Source organism: Prionailurus bengalensis, chromosome A3, assembly GCF_016509475.1.
Source record: "Prionailurus bengalensis isolate Pbe53 chromosome A3, Fcat_Pben_1.1_paternal_pri, whole genome shotgun sequence".
NCBI classification, from domain to species: Eukaryota; Metazoa; Chordata; class Mammalia; order Carnivora; family Felidae; genus Prionailurus; species Prionailurus bengalensis.
The window spans coordinates 106,252,047-106,273,295 of record NC_057354.1 but is presented as its reverse complement, the minus strand read 5'-3'; the positions used below and the strand labels follow the sequence as shown (position 1 = coordinate 106,273,295).

The 21,249-nt window shown below is 47.6% G+C and overlaps 1 long non-coding RNA gene across 1 annotated transcript in view; it reads right to left on the bottom strand.

The window, feature by feature from the left end:
- LOC122497231 overlaps window positions 1-9,125 on the bottom strand; it is a 90,127-nt gene extending 81,002 nt beyond the window's left edge. The window contains exons 1-2 of the long non-coding RNA XR_006301059.1: window positions 9,037-9,125; window positions 5,834-5,959 (exon numbers count right to left, since the gene is read on the bottom strand). This is a non-coding gene — a long non-coding RNA (uncharacterized LOC122497231). The remainder of the gene's footprint in view (window positions 1-5,833; window positions 5,960-9,036) is intronic.
- Window positions 9,126-21,249: the final 12,124 nt, after the last annotated feature.

Here is a 21,249-nt window from a genome sequence, read left to right as displayed (position 1 = left end):
GTGGAAAAGCGATCCAGAGTGTGCTGGGTGACGGGGCCCAGCCTTTACCTGGATGGGCCTACAGAATGGCCCAAGACCAAGCTAATATTTCATCTCCTTCTTGAACCCACAGAGAATAGGAAGGATTTTGCTTCGGGCCGGTCCTGGAGGAGGGAGGGGAACAGTTTCTAAGCAGTTCTGGCAAATCAGTGACAATCAGAAGCCAGGGTGAAATTATCTCCATTAAACTAACTAGGGTGATTTCTCTTTTCCTGCCTGAACCCTGACTGAAATGGGGTGGTGAGTTTTGAGGGTTACAAGTTAGGGGCTAAAGGAGCCAAAGCCCAGAGGACTCTGCAGAACCATGGAACATCTTCCTAAAGCCTCATTTCCCCGCTCAGAATCCATCTGTGCAGTCGTAGGTTTGCCAAACAAGTCCACACCCCTAAGCCAGGAAAGCAAGGCCCTCAAGAGGCCAGATGTTCAGTGTGGTCCAAGCCCAGCCACCTTGGCATCCCGGGGGGGGCCAGCATCACAGGCTGCTAAAGCAGAAGCTGCATTTAACCAGACCCACAGGTTGCCCATGTGCTCGTGATGGTGTGAGAAACTCTGCTCCCTGACGACTTCCGACCCTCTCCAGCTAATATGCTGCCACCATGGAGAATGGCTTCCCCAACAAACTGGAATTGTAAAATTCTCCAAACATACCTTTGGCTTTTCCAGTTCTGAATGCTGGTTCATGTTACCTCTTTCATCTTAAAGATGCTTTCCTTTACGCCCATTTAAGGAAATCCTGCCCACATTTTAAGACCCAACTCAAATGCTACCTGTACTCCAGGGAGCCCTTCCCTGCCTTTGCCTGAGGTTAGAACTTCACTGTAGCTTGTTTCGATCACCTATGGAGTGCTTTTCACTTTCTGTCTTGCATGTTGGTTACTTGTGTACTTATCAAGGGGCAGTTCTGTATGGTAGTTTTCAGGACGTTCTAAGTTTAAATCTTTGTCCCACTGCTTCCTAACTTTGACACTCAGCAAGTGGGTGATTTCTTTGGACCTCAGTTTCCTCTATAAAATGAGGGTAATAATTATATTCAATCATAGAGTTGTCATAAGGATTTAAAAAATATATTTAGGACTTGGCCAAACAATGTGACATATAGTATGTGCTCAACAAATGATCGTCAACTGAATGTAATGATCCAAAGAACGGTGTTCTTAATCACACAGGAAATGAGATACTATCCATAAAACTCATGGCTTGTCCAACATCGTATGGTCTTCCCAAGACTGAATGATTTGTGTCCCTTATCCTAGAACCATAATTTGTTCTTCGAAACAATCAGTAACTGTTTTGTTGTTTTTCTAATAATCATTGGTTAAAAGTCCTGCTTCCTTGGGGTGCCTTGGTGGCTCAGTCGGTTAAGCGTCTGACTGGCTCAGGTCACGATCTCACCATTCATGAGTCTGAGTCTCGCCGTAGGCTGTGTGCTGACAGCTCAGAGCCTGGAGCCTGCTTCAGACTGTGTCTCCTTCTCTCTCTCTGCCCCTGCCTCACTCTCTCTCTCTCTCGCTCTCAAAAATAAATAAAAACATTAAAAAATATATTTTTAAAAAAGTCCTGCTTCCTCAGTTTGGTTCCACATTGTCCCCTTATTGAGTTCTTTCTGCCCCATCCCTGCTTCCCCTCTGAAATCTCAATATTTTCTTTTTTTTTTTTCAAACTTGTCAACTGGTCATAAGTATTTATTTTATTTTCAACTTCTTTGTATCAACTGTCTCATTAACATTCTTTTGACTCCCCCCAAAAAATGTTTCTTAACTCTTATTTTGTGTTTTTATCTCCAAGGGAATACTTTGGCTGGATTTTCTACCAGGAATGACACAATTCTTTCCACAGATATGCAGAGGGAGAATTTGAAAACCAACAGAGTCACATCGCCTTGATCCTACACCCAAAGAATTCCTCAGATACACAAGTCCCCAGCTCTTGAACTGGCCATGTTTCCCAATGCTATCTCTACCAAAAATGTTCTTTCTCGTTAAATACTAATGGAAAGTGAAATAAATACTGTAAAAGAAGCTCACTCAAGATGGGGGGACATTCCAGAGTCCAGTTACTTTGGATTACAATGGGTCTTGATAAATAATATCAGATTCAAATATGTTAATTTTTTTTATCTCAATCAATAAGCATTTTTAATTTCCTTTCAAAGTCCTATATGGTGACCTGATTCGGTTTAAGATACAATTCAGATATCATCTCTCTTCCATGGTATGTCCCATCTACAATTTTCATGTCCTGATCTATTATTATTATTATTATTATTATTATTATTATTACCAAAAGGCAAAATATTGATCAGTGCAACCAAGCTCTTTCCGTTCCAATAGAAACACATTTTCCCTCTTCTTGCCATACTCTCCTTAACCAAAAGAAAGAGAGAAAGAACCAATTAAAGCCACTCGTCTGAGAGTTCAAGGAACTGGGGAGAAATGGGACCTCTGACAAGTTGGAATGTGATCTACATGGGAAATCTCTGAGAGGACACCTGCTCATTCACAGGTCATTGTCTCTGAGCTCCTGAAGGTGCAGCCCCATGGGAATGGCTTCTTGTTGGGAAAATGGGCAAATAAGCATAGCACCGGCAGGGACAGAGGGCTCCGTCTGTGGGAAAGAGACAATCAGTGAACTTTCAAGCCGAGGCAGTAGGGGCAAGGCTTACAATTTCAGCTGGATGTCTGGAAACTCAATATTGCCCAGAGTATCGATTACCTGGTAGAGTTAGATCCTCTCCTGCTCCAGAGGGCAGGAGTAGCCAGGCAGGTCTCTGACATGAAACTCTCTGTGCACCTTTTAATTAACTCTAATAAATGTGCATCAGAGTCTTCTAGAAAGGGAGATTGTTCAGTCTGGTAGAGGGACACAGGAGTCATCAAGATAGGAATTTGAGTATGACAAATGTATCAAGAGGTTGCCATGTGTGACTCAGTCTGGGGAATTAAACAGCAGTAGGTTCACTCTTTAAATCAGTGGGGTTGGGACCATTGCTCCACACCAAATTCCTGCTTGGAGTGTCTTTTCCAAAGGGAATCATAAGAGTATCACCTGTCCTGCCTGCTGTTTAAGTACCAAATGTCTTTGGTACTCAAACAGCAAAAAATGGAAGGAACTCTCAGTTATTATTAATTCTATACAGGTTGGTAATTCCAGATACGCGACTGAGTTACAGAATTCTACTTAACATCCGGGTGTAACTTCCAATCACTCTGAACTTGCCGCTAGACTCACCCTCTCCAAGGCTTTATTCAGGTATTCTCCACCAACATTTAGTATGTCCCTACCAATATGCTTGACACAGGCACTTGGGATACAAATAGCCAAGACAGAGTCACTATGCTCAAGGGGTTAACTTTCTAGTAGAGAATACAGAGTGTGAGTAATAGCAGCTACTATTTATCGAGCCCTTCTAATATGGCTTTTAAAAATATTGTTTATTTTTTGACAAGTAAAAATTGAATATATTTATTTTTTAATTTTTTTTTTTGCATTTATTTATTTTTTGAGAGACATAGAGACGCACAGCACAAGTTGGGGAGGGGCAGAGAGAGAAGGAGACACAGAATCCAAAGCAGGCTCCAGGCTCCGAACTGTCAGCAAAGAGCCCGACACGGGGCTCGAACTCACAAAGTGTGAGATCATGACCTGAGCCGAAGTCGGGCACCCAACTGACTGAGCCACCCAGGAGCCCCCAAAATTGAATATATTTAAAGTATACAATGTGGGGATACCTGAGTGGCTCAGTCGGCTAAACATCTGACTTAGTCCGGAGGTCATAATCTCATGGTACGTGAGTTCGAGCCCCACATTGGGCTCCGCCCTGACAGTGCAGATCCTGCTTGGGATTCTCTCTCTCTCCTGCTCTCTCTGCCCCTCCCCTGCTTGCTTGCACGCTCCCTCCCTCTCAAAATAAATAAACTTTCTTGGGGTGCCTGGGTGGCTCATTTGGTTAAGCATCTGACTTCGGCTCAGGTCATGATCTCACGGTTGGTGAGTTTGAGCCCCATGTCCTGCTCTAAGCTGACAGCTTGGAGCCTGGAGCCTGCTTCCGATTCTGTGTCTCCCTCTCTCTCTGCCTCTCCCCCGCTCATGCTCTGTCTGTCTCCCTCAAAAATAAATAAACACTAAAAAAAAATGTTTTAAGTCTTAAAAAAAAATAAACTTTAAAAATAGTTAATTAAAAAATAAAGTGTACAATGTGATGTTTTGACATATGTATACATTGTGAGGTGATTACCACAAACTAGTTAATATATCCATCACCTCCCATAGTTACCATAGTTACCATTTTTTTGTACATAGTGAGAACACTTAGTTTTACTCTTAGCAAATGTCAAGTATATAATGCATTATTATTAACTATAAGTCACCATGCTCTACATTAGGTTTCCAGAACTTATTCATCTTGTACCTGAAAGTTGTACCCATTGATCAATATCCCCTCTTTTCCCCTACCCCCCTCCTCCAGACTCTGGTAACCAGCATTCTACTTTGTTACTATGCAGTTGACTTTTTCCTTTTTTAGGTTCTATGTATAAGTGAGATCGTGCAATATTTGTCTATGCCTGGCTTATTTCACTTAGCATGGTGTCCTCCAGGCTCATCCATGTTGTTGCAAATAGCAAGATTTTCCTTTTTTTTTTTTTTTTTTTTTTTTAGCTTAAGGCTGAATACTATTCTATTGTATACACCACATTTTCTTTATCCATTCATCTGTCAGTGGGCACTTGGTTTGTTTCTACCTTATGATACGATATGCTTTTTTTTTAATGTTTCTTTATTTATTTTTGAGAGGGGGGCGGGCAGAGAGAGAGAGGGAGGTAGAGAATCCCAAGCAGGCTCTGTGCTATCAGCACAGAGCTTGATGCGGGGATCGAACTCGTGAGCTGTGAGATCATGACCGGAGCCGAAACCAAGAGTTGGACACAACCGACTGAGCCACCCAGGTGCCCCAGGATAGGATACACCTTTGATAAACATTGGGCTAATAGCCTCCAAGATGTTCCCCAATGATCCTCACCTCGTGGTGTTCATGTACTTATGTAGTCCCCTTCAACATTGCTTAGGGCTGATACTAATAGAATTTGTGGGGAAAATGGTGTGTGACTTCTGAAGCTAGGCCATAAATGATATTGCAGCTTCCACCTTGCTCTCTCTTGAATCAGTCTCCTTAAGGATCCCCAGCTTCCATGTAGCGAAGACACTCAGGAAGCCCTATGGTGAGGTCCACATGGAGAAGAACCGAGGGCTCCCACCAATAACCAGTGAGGGACTGAGACCTTTTGCCAACAGCTGTGTGATTCAGCCATCCAAGAAGCACAGCCCCCAGTTTCAGACAAGCCTTCAGATTACCGTAACCTCATGAAAAAACCTCCAGCCAGACCCACTCAGCTAAACCATTCATAAATTCCTGACCCACAGAAACCTCGAGAGACAATGTTTACTGTTGGTTTAAGCCACTAAATTTGGCATCATTTGTTATGCAGCAACAGATACCTAATCCAGTCCTTTGTGTTCACGATCTACTGATGCCATGAGGATGCCAGTCCTACTGAGTATTCTTGTCTCAACATTACAGATGAGGAAACTGGGACTTGGAGAGGTGAAAATAAGAAGCCATGTCAGAACTGAAGTATGACTCCACTGGACTTCAGAGTCTGCGTTCTTAACTGTGCACAATACATCTAGACAGAGGACAAACGGTCACAGTGGGAAAGGTAGTGAGTTCTACCTAGAAAGTCTGGAATTAGAGGTGAAGAGGTGGCAGGCAAGGCTAGTTAGAAGACGTAAGACTTACAGCGGAAATGAAGGACGAGTAGATGTTCACCAGGCGGCGTCAGAAGAGGAATTCCAGAGGGAACGGCACTGGTAGCAGCCATGGAGGCTCAAACAGCCTGGGGTGTTCAGAACCTTCCTGGAGTTTCTAGATCCAGAAAAACAAAGGCCTTTGTGACTAGTTTTCCAGGGGGAAATCTTGGTTCTAGCCCAAGATCTATTCTTGCAGTCCAGGACCCCCCAAATCACAGGAACTGCTACTCTAGTCACTGCTTGTGATCAACTCAAATTCCCTTTAGACGCCACCACCCACCCCCCCCCCCCCATTTCTTCCCTGGGTCAGTTCTCTTTTACAGGCTCTGCTCCCTGGCGTGTCTGAAGCACATACCAGTTCTTCCTGACAAGCAACTCTTGCTCCTTATGAAACTGTATTTATGCCGCTTACAGATGCATTCACGACATATCTCCTGTCCTACTGCAAAATATCACACAAACCTGACTTCCTTCATTAGCAGGGACGCTAGAACGGCAAATCAGGCTAATTTGGGGGCCCAAGTACATTGGATTTCAGAAAGGCACGCATCTTTTCTCATGGCAGTCTTCTGGATGCATTGGTGGATTACAAATTAGAGAAGCACAATATGGGATATTAGTAGCTGGTTTAATAGCCATGCCCAAAGGTTACTGACTACGGGTTGATGTCCAGTTCTAGAGGACAATCTATCACGGCGTGACCAAGGGTTCTGCCCTCAGCCCTCTCTCAGGCAACGTCTTTCAATATCTTCAGTGATAGATGTAGAAATCAGGCTCGTGCAATTTTTTTAACGGCTGAAATGGGGACAATTAGTAAATAGTTAAGATGGCAACAAGGAAAAGCTGTACCCCTTTCCAAAGGCTAGCAGAGGTCAAATCTGCCAAGATGAATTTTACCCAAAATGAGAGCTCCTCTACTTAAATTCCATAAGTCACTCCATAAATATACAATGGAGATTTCTGAGTCAGTGGTAACTGCAAACGGGAAAACCACTGAAGGGTTTTAGCCAAATGGTGAGTTAAATAGGAGTAAAGACAGCCTGCACTAATCTGGCTTTAAGTTGAGGGGGGGGGGGAGGGAGAGGCAGCTTGACTGGGAAGGTTTACTGCTGAGATTCTGCAGCCCCCCGCCACCCCAGCGCTGTATTTAGTAACTCACACTCTACTCCATTAAATGTGTTTGGGTTCCCAGCCTCCACCCACTGTGCTCCCCCTGGACTGAGCGGGGGGGGGGGGGGGGGGGGGGGGGGGGGGGAAGCCCGTAGAAGGTAGTAAGAATGCCGAGAGCTTGGAGTCTGGGAAGAGCTTGGAAAGCTCTCCGGAGCCTCTCCCTGGATGGCCCTATCCCTGCTGATAAGGATGAGAGCTGAGCTGGCTGACAAGTGATTGGAAACAGGAGCTCCCAAACCCCTTAACCCTTCCCTAGCCTGCCCCAGTGTCTCGAGTCTCTAAATGCTGGGGCCCATCTCCCTGTGGCTTCCTGCTCTCAGTATTAGGGCTCTCTGACTTCCCCTCCCACACCCCCCAACCTTTCCATCTTCCTCTCCCTTTGTCCTGACTGCTCACTGAAAGAGACTGGAAAGAGACCACCACCACCAAATGCTAAGACGTGGCCCCTCCACCTTCCGGCTGCCCTGACAAGTTAGCTAGGGAGTCTCCCTCTGGTCCAGACCCAGCCCACCCCCGCCCGACCCAGCACTCTTAGCCACCACGTATCTGCCAGCCTAGGGTTGCTGTTTAGGAGCAGGAGTGTACCAGGTGGTTGTTCGGGGGTTCTAGGAGCAGAAATCCCAGCCCAGGTCCAGCAGTCTGATCCCAGACCCATTCTCTGCCACCCTGGCTGGCTGTGGAGCCCTATGGGGACGCTTGCGGGTCACCCCAGAACCAGACCTGACTTTGCTGAGTCATCCCAAAGGCCCTCCACCCACCTAGGTACTGCGAGGTGCATGGACAGGCCTCACACTGGGACAGATGACACGTGATGAGAGATCTGTCCCTGGCAGTGGCCAGCAGGGCTGAAGCTGTGAGGGAAGGCGTCCAGCTTACCCTGGGGAGGGGCATTAAGGAGAAGCCAGGTTTACCGGCCACAGTAATTAAGTGTAAAAGAGCTTCCTTCTGTAGAATGGAATTCAGATAAACTGCCATTATCATGCAAAGCAGCTTTGCACCTAAAAGTCCTTACCCAAACAGGCAGTTTAATTAAATCCCTAATCTCCCCTGGCCTCTTCTGACCCTTTCCCTACCCACATCCCCCCCACCCTCCCAATAACTTGGCATTTTCAAGATTCCATTTAAAACACTTAACCTGTAAGCAAGCAAAACACCTAAAAATAGTGGGTCCGAGTGTGGGGTCCTCTTTGAGGCTCTTTGTGTCTTAAGGTGTTAGTTCCCTGAGGCTCAGATGGTCCTGATTGGGGTGCTGGGTGCCCATGGCCAGGGTGAGCATGACGGTGATGATACTGGCAAGGACGGTGGTCACAGTGACGTGACGGGAGTGGGCACGGCCTTGAATAGGAGGGTGTGCAGGGGCGCCTGGGTGGTGCAGTCGGTTAAGCGTCCGACTTCAGCCAGGTCACGATCTCGCGGTCCGTGAGTTCGAGCCCTGTGTCGGGCTCTGGGCTGATGGCTCAGAGCCTGGAGCCTGTTTCCGATTCTGTGTCTCCCTCTCTCTCTGCCCCTCCCCCGTTCATGCTCTGTCTCTCTCTGTCCCAAAAATAAATAAACGTTGAAAAAAAAATTAAAAAAAAAAATAGGAGGGTGTGCATCACACGGTCCTATGAGCCCCTGCTCACCCCCAGGAGGCTGGTTGCCCATTTAGGATCCAGTCTCTGCCATGAAAAGTCTCACCACCCATAGCAGGTGTGCGTAGAAGACCTATAGACTTGAATATAAGGACCCTGGTGTTAAGCCAGAAGAGGCAGGAATGGACACATCGGCCTGACCATGGGTGTGCCCATTTGTGATGCTACAGTGGCCTCTGCTGTGAACCACGGGCGAGGGAGGAGGGGGGATGCCAAGCCTGTCCACGAGAACCAAATCCTGTGGGGAAAGCCTGAAGCAATAGTTGAGAGTTCAGGCTCTAGGTGGAAGGAGAGATCAGGATAAAGGAAGAATGAAATGGGGTGGGTGGGGGGTAAAGGGTAGGAGAAAGGGTTGGCCCAAGAGCATTGATAGACAACAACCCAATAGTACCTTCTAACATCTGCAGAATGCTTTAGAAGTTTGTGCCTTCCTGTGGGGAGACAAAGAAAGGAAATCGCGGATCAAACCTAGGCACAGGTGGCATGTTACCTCTTCAATTTCAACCTAGAAGGTAAATCTTACTCTCCCCCACCCCCCCCCCTCACCCCCACCCCCAGAGGAGAAGACAAATACCCGGTGGTAAAATGACTGGCTTAATGTCACACAGCTCATGACCGGCAGCACCAGGATTCAAACACCGGCCTGCATACTGAAGAGTTGACCCTCTTCTGCCAAACCAACCACATGTCAGCTGCAGGGATTATAATGTTGGAGAGGGGATTAACCACCCAAGAACACTGGGGTCTCCCCTCCCTCCTGCAGCAACAACGTTTCCTTCCTGAAACAATCCATTTCCCCCGAGCAAGAGCCTGAAGGCCTCAGCAGAGATGAGGGAATCAACTCTCAGCCCTGAGGATGTAGCACAAGGGAGCCGGGTTTGCCGGGGGGCTTCTTGGGACTCAAACTCGGGGAAGAGGAGCCCCCAGAGGAGAGTTTTCTTCACAGGAAAGAAGCGTCAGAGGCTGTGGTGGGGGAAGGGGCATCTGTAAGTCATATAACAAACACCAGACCTCTCCATTTATACCTCATTCCTTTGGTGGGGGTGAGCAGAGGAGTCGTCTCTATTTGGGAAACAGTGAAACTCAAATCACCCTGAACCCTGCACTTTTTCTGTTAATTGCATAGACTTCATTGTGCCTGGAGAACGCATGGACCTTCTTTCGAGGAAGTTATATTTCTGGAAATAAGACTCTCCGGATTCATGAAACATCCCTGTTTCTCGGGGGATTTTCCTACTTCTTCGTATCGTGGGTTTTCTTCGCAAAGAGCGGGAGCCCTTTGAGGGCGGTTCCAGTAAATCTTATGAATAAATGAGTGAAGCTGGGGGAGGGGCCCAGCGCAATAGCCAGCCTCGAGGGAGGGCCCAAGCCCAGGCGGGTTCTGCCCAGCCTTCTGGTACTGGCCACCTTGCCTCAAAGCCAGGTGTCTCTAAAGGTCACCCACTTGAAGGAACAGGTGCTGCTGTTTTGACATCTGCAAGACAGCTCAGGACACAGGAAGCGTCCTTGGCTCCAGGGCTGATGTGGGTGGGTTAAGAAAGTGGGATTTGGACAAGATCTGTTACAGCGTCCTTTGTCTCTCTTGTAGCAAACACAACAGAGAAGAATTTTAAAAGGCTGTCTTGGTCTGCAGAACCCCTCTGGAAGCAGATGGCTTGTCAACAGGTTCCAGGGCAGGCCCCGGAGGCCTGGGAGCCTTATTGGAATGCAATTACCCTAAGTGCTGGCTGTTAGGGTGAGAAGGCAGGAATGCAATTATGGAAGGAGCGTGTAGGGGGCTTTCATTGATTAACCTGTCCTGCCTGCCTCCATTCCCCACCGGGGTGATTTCAGGGCCCTGAGGGTTGCCCTATGCCCTGGGGGTTTTGAGGGGAAAAAAAGTCACTGCAGCAAACCAATGCCAAAAGCAGGGTTCCTGAGCTTCTGGAGGGCCCGTGGACACCTGAAATTGCCTGGGAAATATACTTGTGCAAAATGCAGGACAACTTTCTCCACTCCTCACACGCTTAGAGGGCTCTGCAGCCCTTAAAGGGTTAAGAACCAGGGGGCCAGGGGAGTGAAAGATCAGCAGGATTGTTGGAAGGGGCCTCCAGGAAACAACTCTTCAGTTTTCAATTCCCAGTGGCCGTGATCCATCTGGGCGCAATTCTGGCTCCCCGCTTACCAGCAAGTTCTTTAGCCTTTCTCTAGGCCTCAGTTTCCTCTGCAAAATGAGAGTAAACATACTTACATCCTGAGGTTGATGAGAGAATTAAATGACATAATACAAAGCTTTTCGCCTGAGATCTAACCCTTAGTAAGCTTTCAATAAATGGGAGTCATTTTTATTATGACTATCTATTAAAGTTCAGAAAATAAAGTGGGGCATACACCTGTACTCTTTTGAGTGGTCTTTTGACCCCAAACCCACAGTCCAGATTCCATGGGAATCCCTGGGCAAGTCCCTTCTCCAATTGAGCGGGCCTGTAAGACCCAGGGTCTCCACGCACTGCTTCCTTGAATAGGGCCCTTCTGCCCTCAGGGCAGCAGGATCTCGCCACACGGGGAGACAAAACCTTCTGGAAGTGGGGGCACATCCAGTGTCCTTGATGCCAGTGCAGGGGAGGAAATTTCTGGGCCTGAGCTGAAGTTATCATTGGCCTGCCTCATTGAGAGAAGTTTCTGGAAATCTCAGTCACTGAACTCTTTCTGCCTGTTGAGCTGATACAGTCACACGCTCAGTTGAAATGGACTTCTCTAGCCTCACAAGCCCTAGAATGAGACTAATCCAAGGCCCGGCATCTGCAGAATGCTAGTCTGGTGTGGGACTAGGAAAGGAAAAAAACAAATCTGTCCTCTTCCCCCCGTATTAAGCCTTTTCATTTGCTGTATTTCTGGTGCTTTGACGTGGCCTTGCTGGCACTGGAAAGACCTCCCCTGCCAGGGTTAACCGTTCCCAGAGACAGTAAAAAACGCACCTTCCAGCACACTGCTCATACACAAACCAACCAATCCCGAGCCCATAGCCCCAACCACCTCCTTTCTTGAGCTCTCACACTCCAAACCAATATCCCCCCCCCCCCCCCGCCCCGCAATCTCCCAGGGCCAGGGACTGGGTAGGGCCCCTATGCCCCAGAACCTGCTGACATTATTCAAAGGAGCCATTCCTAAGTCTGCTTACCCTGCCTGCCTGTTCCCTCCTGTGGAAATCACAACGATGGCTCTTGACCACATTTCCCCTTACTCCCTCTGCCTCCTGACCAATCCTCGTGCTTCCCTGCGTGGCCCCTGCCATGGCAGGTCCCCTTCCCTTCGGATCCACGTGTATAACAAACTGTCTTTTCAATGGCAATCATCTGCTGATCTGTCGGCCTCACCATACCTGAAATAATAAAACCTACATTTCAAAATAACTTCTTCCCCCTCCCCTTCCCCTTGTCTGAGATCCTCAGAGCTCTCCTCGCTCAGAACCTACAGGCTGCCCACCCCTGCAGCCACAGGCCTCTACTCCCAAGCCAAAGCTACTTCCGCCTCTGGGGTCAAAAGCAGTGGGGTCCCGACTCCAGTGGGGAATCCTAGGGTCGAGGGCCACGGGAGGATCTGTACTCTGCGGTTCCCAGGAGACAACACAGCAAAAGAGCAGAGTGGTGGAGCTGGCCATACACTTGTCTGTTCATCAATCATTCATTTACTCATTCATCATTTCACCCCCCTCCCCCATCAATCATTCATCTGCTTATTTATTCATTCGGTTTGTTTGTACTTCTTCCTTGCTTTGGTTCCCGCAGATGTGGGTCCTCTCCTGCTTTGATCTGTCCCCTGTTCCTGTGGCAGCTGCACAGTAGAGGCCTTCTGATGTCACTTTGTCAGTTACCTGGCTGAGAGGGTGTCTCCCTCTCCGAGGAGCCTGAGACAACCAAAGGGACAAGGTAGGGCTGTCTCCTGCCTAAAAGTCCCCTTTCTTCTGGGCTTTTTGACCCAAGGATCAGTGGGAGGGCTGGGGAGAGGCTGTAGAGGGGTCTTCTGGGGCCGGGGAGGTATGATGCCCTTGAACATGCCTCACAGCTGCTTGAAAACCACTTCTTCGGGGAGGCAGGAGTTTCCACAGACTCTAAACCTCCAGGGCTGGCAGTAAAGCCCGGGCTCGGCATTTCGGGGGCGTCTGGAGAAACTGAGGCTAGAGTTTTAGAGGCCTAAGCTGTTAGCTTCCTGACAGGTCTGCCAGCTACTATCCACCTCACCCACCTCAGGCCAGAAAATCTTTTATCAGCCAGCAGTCAGAGATCGTTTTATGTAAATTGGACCATATACTACTTCTGCTCAAATCCCTGCCGTGACTACCCATTCATTCAGAGAAGAAGCCAAGGCCCTGAAGGATCTTGTCCCCCTCACTGCCCTGAGTCTTTCTCTTTTCAGGCCCTGTTGGCCTTGCCCTTCCTCAACTCACCATCCACACTCCTACCTGTATCCCGAGGGTGTATCCATGGATGCCTGATACATAGCAGGAGCTCAGTAAAACATTCCTTCAATGAATGAATGAATGAATGAATGGGCTCTGGGAAGTTCTGAGGATGAAGCTTGAGAAGCTACAGGCTGTAGAATTTGGGGCTTCCTGGGGTAGAACTGAGGGGGCGCACGGCGGCCTCTATAAGCTGTGCTGCGGAGCCAGGAGCCAGGAGCCAGGAGCCAGGCAAAGTCACCAGCTGCCAGGCTTCTCGGGGAGGGAAGGTAGGCAGCAGTGTTGGTGGGGATCGCGCTAACTCCAGATGCCAGCTCCGTGCCGCTCTGGGGCTGGCCAGCGCTCTGGATGTCATTAGCTGATTTGTTCTGCTCTGCAGAATGTACTTTTCATATTTAGGCAGAAAAAACAGCTTTCGGTCCTCGTGCCCTTTCTTCTGTGAGCTGTAGCACATGGCCTGCTCATTATGAATTAATCCTTTAAAGAGCATGTTCATTATTCTAATTTAATTGTGCTTCGTTTCAGAAAATAACTAAACCCAGCGCGGAATAAACTCCAACGCTGATCAGTTTTCAAGAAGTTAACCTACGACAAAATACTGCTAGAGGGGCAGCAGCAATTTGGAATCATTAAAGGGAACCCATGTAAATAATAAAAACAAAACTAAAATGCTGAATTAAATTAAGGAATAGGAAATTAAATTTGTGAATCTGATCTGAAATTGAGGCCCTCTATGCACAGGCTTACCCTGCCTTGGCTCTTTGCTCAGGAGTGCTGGGGCAGGAAGGTTCTGCAGAGGTTCCCATTCCCGGGAAGTAGCTGGCAGGAGGAAGCTTCCAGGCCTCCCCTCCCAGGCAGCCAGCAACAACGTATGGCCCTGGGAAGGGGGATGTGGGCTGGAGGGAAAGAAAGGGGCTTCCCTCCCACAGGGTCTCCTCTGAGGAACATGAAAGCTGCATTGTCATTGTTGTCACTGCTACCTCCGGAGGACTCTTGCCGAGCCCTGGTGACTGACAGGCAAAGGAGAGGGGATCGCTGCAGCCAAGGGTCTGAGCTGCCGTCTTCCTGGAGGATGCACAGGAAGCGAGGCAGATGGGCACGGGGCAGCTGTAGAGCTGCTGGGCACAGTCAGCCCCAGGCAGAACAGACCCTCCTGCCCTGCTCACCCCTTGTCCCTGACACCCTCCCCCTGGTGACCCAGCTCAGGACACAGACTGACCTGCTTGCTCAGGACCTCTCTACCAACACCATGGCAGCCCCATTCCAGATGCAGAAGACCCGGATTCCAGCATCAAGGTGGGCAGGCCTCCATCAGGCAACAAGAGGAAGGCTGGCTGGCTTTGAGGTACCTGAGAGTTAGGGGCACTGGGGTCAAGGTTAGACCATGGCTCAGACCTCATTCTGTAGTTTTGCAGGATGTATAAGCCCTGTGCCCGGGGCACCTTCTCTGTGATATACGCCCACCCTCCCCAGGCTCTCCACTTGCCTTTCCTCCCCCATCAAGGGAAAAGAGCTCTGCCTGCACCATTCTTTCTCTTACCCAGTACTGAGGCTTGGGCTGACTCTCTCGCCTTCCCAGCCTCATCCCCACACATGTGATAACAGTAATAATACCTGCCTCGGGGCGCCTGGGTGGCTCAGTCGGTTGAACATCCAACTTCGGCTCGGGTCATGATCTCGCAGTTCATGGGTTCAAGCCTCGCATCGGGTTCTGTGCTGACAGCTCAGAGCCTGGAGCCTGCTCCGGATTCTGTGTCCCCCTCTCCCTCTGCCCCATCCCTGCTCAGGCTCTGCCTGTTTCTCTCTCTCTCTCTCAAAATAAATGTTAAAAAAAATAATAATAATAATACCTGCCTCTGTTACGAGGAGTAAATGAAATAAAGCACCTGGCAAGGGGCAGCCGGTCGGGCACCACTGTGATTTCACTTTTCTGCTTCATCAGCCCGTGCTCTCACACATTCTCTACGTACAGATACACAACCCTACACATACAGGCTCCATTCTCAATGAAGGCCTTAGGCTGTGTTTCCGGAGCACCACAATTAGTTGCAAAAGAAAAAATCCAGTCGATCGACAGCTTGCCTCGATTCATAAAGGCAAACACTGAAATGCATGTCCATATCCCAATATCTGAGTAAAGCTTTCCATTTTTATCTTCACTTTGGGTTCTACCTGGACAAATGAACTACCTTACACCCTTGTTAGAAGCAAAGAGGGAGCATGAGCAAGCAAAAGCAAAACAAACAGAACAAAGAAACAAAAAAAGTTACTTTTTCTCTTTCAATTTCTCTTTTAATCCTGAAGTCCCAATTAAGGAAATGATGCAGATAATTTAGGCCACAGTGTTGTTGATGGGTCCGTTAATTAGTGATTGCGCCTAAAAATATCAACCATGGAGATAACAAAGACAAAGAGTGCTAAGAGAGTTCTCTGGAACTGCCTGGCCACTTCCCCTGATCTCACCTGACTGACTGCCCCAGGGATTTTGTACCGTGACATACAGCCAATCTCAGCTCTCCCAGAGTAAATCCTCAAGCCCCTGTTAAAGAAAAGTTATTCATGACACTAGTTAAAGACAGTAAAGTCCAGTTCATTCAGAGAGGGCTGCTACAATGGGGTTTTGTAGTCGGGGAGAGAGATGGTGTTCAACTCTGAATACAGCAAGGAAACACAGCCAAGGAGCAGGGTAGGGGGTCAGTGGATGGAAAATGACAAAGAGGAAGCCTCAGGGGTCAGGGGAATTCTGGCTAAACCAACCTGACAGGATTCTTGCTGAGGGCAGGCCTGGGTGATCAGACATCACCCTGGGGGCTGGTGGAGGCTGAGGCACCAGGTCAGATTATCCCGAGTGATCAGATATCAAGAGTGGGGGATTCTGATGGAACTGACTTAGCAGGATTCTTGCTAAAATTGGAGAGGCGAACACAGAAGCCCCAAAAGTCAAGGCCTGGTCAAGAAGAGTTCCAAAGGAGGCTGAGTAGCATTTGGTCAAGGAGAGAATCTTTCGCCACCCTAGAGCAGTTACATGGCCCCAGTTCAAGACTGGCTGAAGATCCACTGTTAGTGTCAATGACAAGGTAAGGACGAGGGGCAGGAAGTTCACAGCGGTGGCCTCCACCTAGATCCAGGGGTAAATGTTTTAAAATGACTCCTTGATCTTTTAGAGTTAGTTTAAGAAAAAGCCACCCAAATCTCTTAGGCACACAAAATGCATCATATGAGAAAGCTTTCAAAGGGGCCTTGTCCCACAGCACCCCGCTGACGGGGTTAATTTCCAGAAGGCTGGAGTTAGCTTGGTCAGTTTTAAATGGTTTCCGTGTTTTTGATCCTGGATGAAAATCTCTGTATCCAGAGAATGGACTTGTCTGCACAGGAGGGCATCTGTGTGGGGACAGCATCACCATTTGACCACAAGAGCTCAAATCGTGTGTATTTAGCACAAGAGCTTCCAAAGTGGTTACACCTTACAGTGCAAGAATGCTTTCTCTCAACCAACCAACTCTTCCATATAGAGTCTATATTGTTCAGGTGTGCAGGACCCACACACACATAAAATCACCCGTTGATCCCTTTCCCCACTGAAAAAAAATTAATACCACTGCAATAATAGTATTATTATTAGCAATAATAGTCAACAGTCATTGAGAAATTACTCATTGTCAAACATTTGTTCTAAGGGCTTTTGTAAGAATTAGCTCATTACTCACAACCACCATGTGAGATAGGTATCATTATCTCCATTCTACAGGTGAGGAAACTGAGGTGCAGAGAAAGGGAGCAGTTTGCTTGCAATAACAAAACATAGCAGCGCTGAGGTTTGAATCCAGACGGTGTGTCAGACCTGAGAGCCTCTTAACCACGATATGGCACTTCCTGTTGGTCATCAGCTCCCCTGTCTTTGCAAATCTATCCAGTGACCCTAAATCTAGGGAATGAGAGTTCACCAGGCCTTCGGTGACTGACATCTGGAAATCAGGCCCATGTTTTCAAAATGCCTTCACACCTCTTTCTCCCCAGGTCCTTAGGGCTGGGTCTTCATGACCACCCTTGCCTTTTGGCAACTGTTGTGGCCTGGGTTCTGTGGGATACGTGCTTCAGAGACAAGACCACTTTATAGACAAGACCAGGATTTATTTCGTTTCGTGAGTCGGCTTCCCCAGGCCTGTGAGGGCATCACAGGCATGGCATCTGAGAGAACGTTCCTGGAGGAAACAGCCTTGTCAGTGTGCAGGTACCGGTTTAAATTCCAGACCCTGGTTTTTAAGACACACATCTGCAGTGGGCATATGCATGGTGATAGATGAAAACAGAAATGGTTTTTCCGTTGTATCTGTATTATTAGATTTGACCCACCATCGGAACAGCAAAGAAAGAGTGGAAAATTAAAGGTGATTTGATATTAGCCTCCTATTCATATTAGAAAAAGTAACTGCTCTTGCGGTTTCCCTCACAGAGGTGTCTTTATTCATTTGACATGCCTTTAATAACTAATTCTAGCTGTCTGTTTGCCAAGAAAGATTTCCTACGGGCAGACTTGAAAGTGACTCGGAACTCTTTGCATGCCCGGCTTCAAATGATCCCAGAACAGCAAACATTCAGCTTCCCTCCAGACTTCTGAAGTGTGGGAATAACATGAAAGAATGGACAAGAATCATTCTTCAGCCCGCGTGTGCGAGGAGCGCAGCTGTCTGGCAGAGGTTGCGGCTAGGTCTACGTGGACCAGGCATAGAGAGATTTGGAAATAATCTCATGAATCCGACCCACGGAGTCAGCCAAACCAAACGATTTATTTCAAGAAAATAAATCGACTTTGGGGCCAACAGGATCCGGGTCAGTCGGAGACAGACTGGGGTTTCCTCCGCCCGCGTAGACCTGGAGTGGGCAGAGAAAGACAAGGAAAACCACCACAACAGCGCTCAGAGGGTCACAAGCAAAAAGCCCACACTGTGCATGTGTATAAATATTCACAGGAGTGGTTATTTATTCATCTACATAAGTCAGGCTGACAATGATCCTACCTAGGAGGCGATGACTCCCATTTTGCAGTTGTAAAAACTGAGCCTCTGAGATGTTAAATGACTTGTCCAGGACACACAGTTTGGGGGGCAGAGTGTTGGCTAGTCGTTTACCAAGCACTTCCCTTTTCCTCCTGGGCACACAGCTAGATGCTGTTTCCAGGCTCCCTTGCAATTAATTAGATGCAACCATATGACTTAGCTCGGACCAATAGAAAGCAGGTAGAAGTGACATAAGTCCTTTCCAGTTCTGGCCCATAAAACCTTGCGTATAGGCAGTTGTGCCTACACACAATTGTCTCTTTTCCTATTCAGGGGCTGAATGGGGAGGATGCTGAGCATCTAGAGGAGGATAGAATCTGAATATGGAAGAATGTAGAATCCTCCATAACTGCTTTGAGCAGAGCCCCTTCCTCACACTGTTCCCGCAGTGGATGTCGATATGAGCTAGAAATAATCTATTGGGTAAACCCTGAAATTTGGCAATGGTTGGTTCCACCAGAAAGCTGAAACTGACTAATACAATTCATAAGCTGCTCTAAACCCAAAGACTCCAAAGACGGTGCTCTCACCCCCTTTCTTGTCTGAAACTGCACTGAGTCTGATCAACCCTCTAGCTTTTTTTTGAGTCTTATGCTTTGTCCTGCCCTACCAAGCCTAAGGTGGTGATTTCTTAGCTTTCTGCTTTCCTATCTATGCAGACACGTTCCTGGTTTTCAAGAATCTGATCAAAGCTACTCCTTCTATCTCTTGGTTAATCCTTCCCCATGTGGGGCTCTGGGCCTCTGATTGCCTTTGATTTCTCCTCTCCCATATGGACACATCTAATCAGTTACTAGTGTCTTTTCCACGCTCCCCCTTCCCTCCCTTTCCTCAGCCAGGACTCTGTTCTGGCCCTCATCATGTTTCACCTGGTGTAATCATAACACCCTCCACACTTGTCTCCTCCCTCCTTCCCATCATCCTAGCACCTCCAAAAGGATCTTCCTAAAACAGATCTGGTCCCGGCATCCCCCGCATTAAATTTTCCCATGTGAAGTCTATCAATATCAAAAACACAAATGGCCTTCGAGGAAGCAATTCCATGTCTATGAATTTACAGACACGTGTACAAAGTGACTTACATACTAGGATATTCACTGCATCGTTGTTTGAAGTAGCAAAAGAAGTGGAAACACCAAATGTCCATCAGTTAGAGTCTTATTAAATAAACTATGGGACACAGTATGCTTCACCTAAAACTCTCCCAAGATCTATGGTTAAGTATAATCAGCAAGGTACAAGTAAGTGTATATACACGTGAATATTTGCACTTAAAAAGCATCGGGAAGACAGATTCACATACGTGTTCGCAACGACACAGAATTTCTCTGAAAGAATGCACAAGATACTAGCGTAATCGTGGTAGCTTCCGGAAAGACAACGGAGGGACTGCCAATCGGGGATGGGAGGGAGACTTACATTTCACTGAATATATGTTTGTATTGTTTGAGGATTTTACTCTACATGTGTATGACTTTAAAACATTAAAGTAAAATGTGACTTTCTAGTGCTTATTTGACAAGGTGAAATCTCTTAGTATGACAGGAAAGGTTCTCCAAGTTCTCGCTCCAACATGCTTACCTGCTCGCTGCTCTCTCACCCTTGTGCACCTTCTCTGAACATTCCTGTACTTCCCCCCCCCCCCGCCCCCCCACGTCTGTGCCTTTGTTTAGGTCTCTCTCCCGGAAAGTCCCATCCCTGCTCGGCAGGAATTCATCTCATCTGCTATCTCCTTGTTTTCTTTATAACTCTGTAGTCTGGTGCTTTACCCTAGTTCGCTGCGTGTTAGAGGTAGGTGTCTTTCTTTCTTACGAGATGGTATGACGTCTTACACAAAGAAAGTGTTCGAAATATGCCAGTTCTTTCCACCAGATTTATATTTCTATGTCTCAGCTACAGCTTCTGAGAAAGGCTGGAAAGGGGGCAAGGGATGGCTTGCCCTTCCCCCCATGCAAGGAGCATGATCTGGAATCCACCCCATCAAGCTGGGGGCTGCACAAGGTCAGCAACACATCTCAGCCTGGGACAATTTATAAGAATACACCTCCTTCCTCTGGTTCACTCTCAAGGTCACTTCCCTCCCCATCAATGCCCAAAACCCCACAAAGTCAGTGGTGCTGCTGTGCTCAGGACTGAGTATTGGGTCTGTAGAATCAGGCCTGGTTGAGAGGGAGAGAGAGAGAAAGAGAGAGAGAGAGAGAGGCATCCATTGCCCTGGACCTGGGGTTTAAACTCAGTTGTCACAATTATTTGAAGCCTATTAAGTTTATTTATGTTCCAGAGCAGGTCCACTAGAGAAGGACCATCATAGTCGTAAATATCAAGACTGCTGTTCTCCAGACACAGCTGGGGCCATGGGCCCCTCCCCTTCTCAGCTCTGCAGGCCCTGCCTATAGGCATAAACCACGCACTGGGATTCAGTGCACTGGGATTCACTGACACCGTGACCAATTCTGTCAGTCCAGCCAGCACAGCACATGCTTCTACACATTATGTGTGGCAGGAATGTGTTTGAGAAAGATGCTCTGTGGGAGAGATGGTGTCTTCCAATCCTAGTCAAATCAAATACGAGGTTTAGGAGACTAGCAGTCCAGGCTTTCGCCTCAAAGAACCATGGGGATCTCAGGATGGGCATTGAACCGTGGGCACATCCATCTGGAGATCCTTCTAACCCAATCTAGAAGACTTTAAGAGAACAAAGGACTGCTGGAGATACCCTCTGAGTTCCCGGCTGTGTGAGGGTTTTTTCATTTCACTCATCAGTGTGGGTTAGGAGACCATTTAGTCCTAAGGGCCAGTGTTTTCCAAAACACATCCCACTATACACTGGTCCTGAAAGATTCTCCATGAAAAAGTAAAGGAGATTCTGTGATCAAAAAAGTTTAAGAAACACTGAATACTAAACCTTCCTCTGGTGAGATTAACAATGCACATCTGCATATTAAAGGCCCTGAGAAGTCCGGCAATAAAGAAATTTGTTTAACACAGTGCGCTGTAAATATATTTGACAAAAGAATCCTCTTTTTGGTAATACCTATGAACATCCCTTGATAGGAGTGTTACCAAGAGTATATTTTGGGAAAAACTGCTTTTAGAGATGTGTATGTCC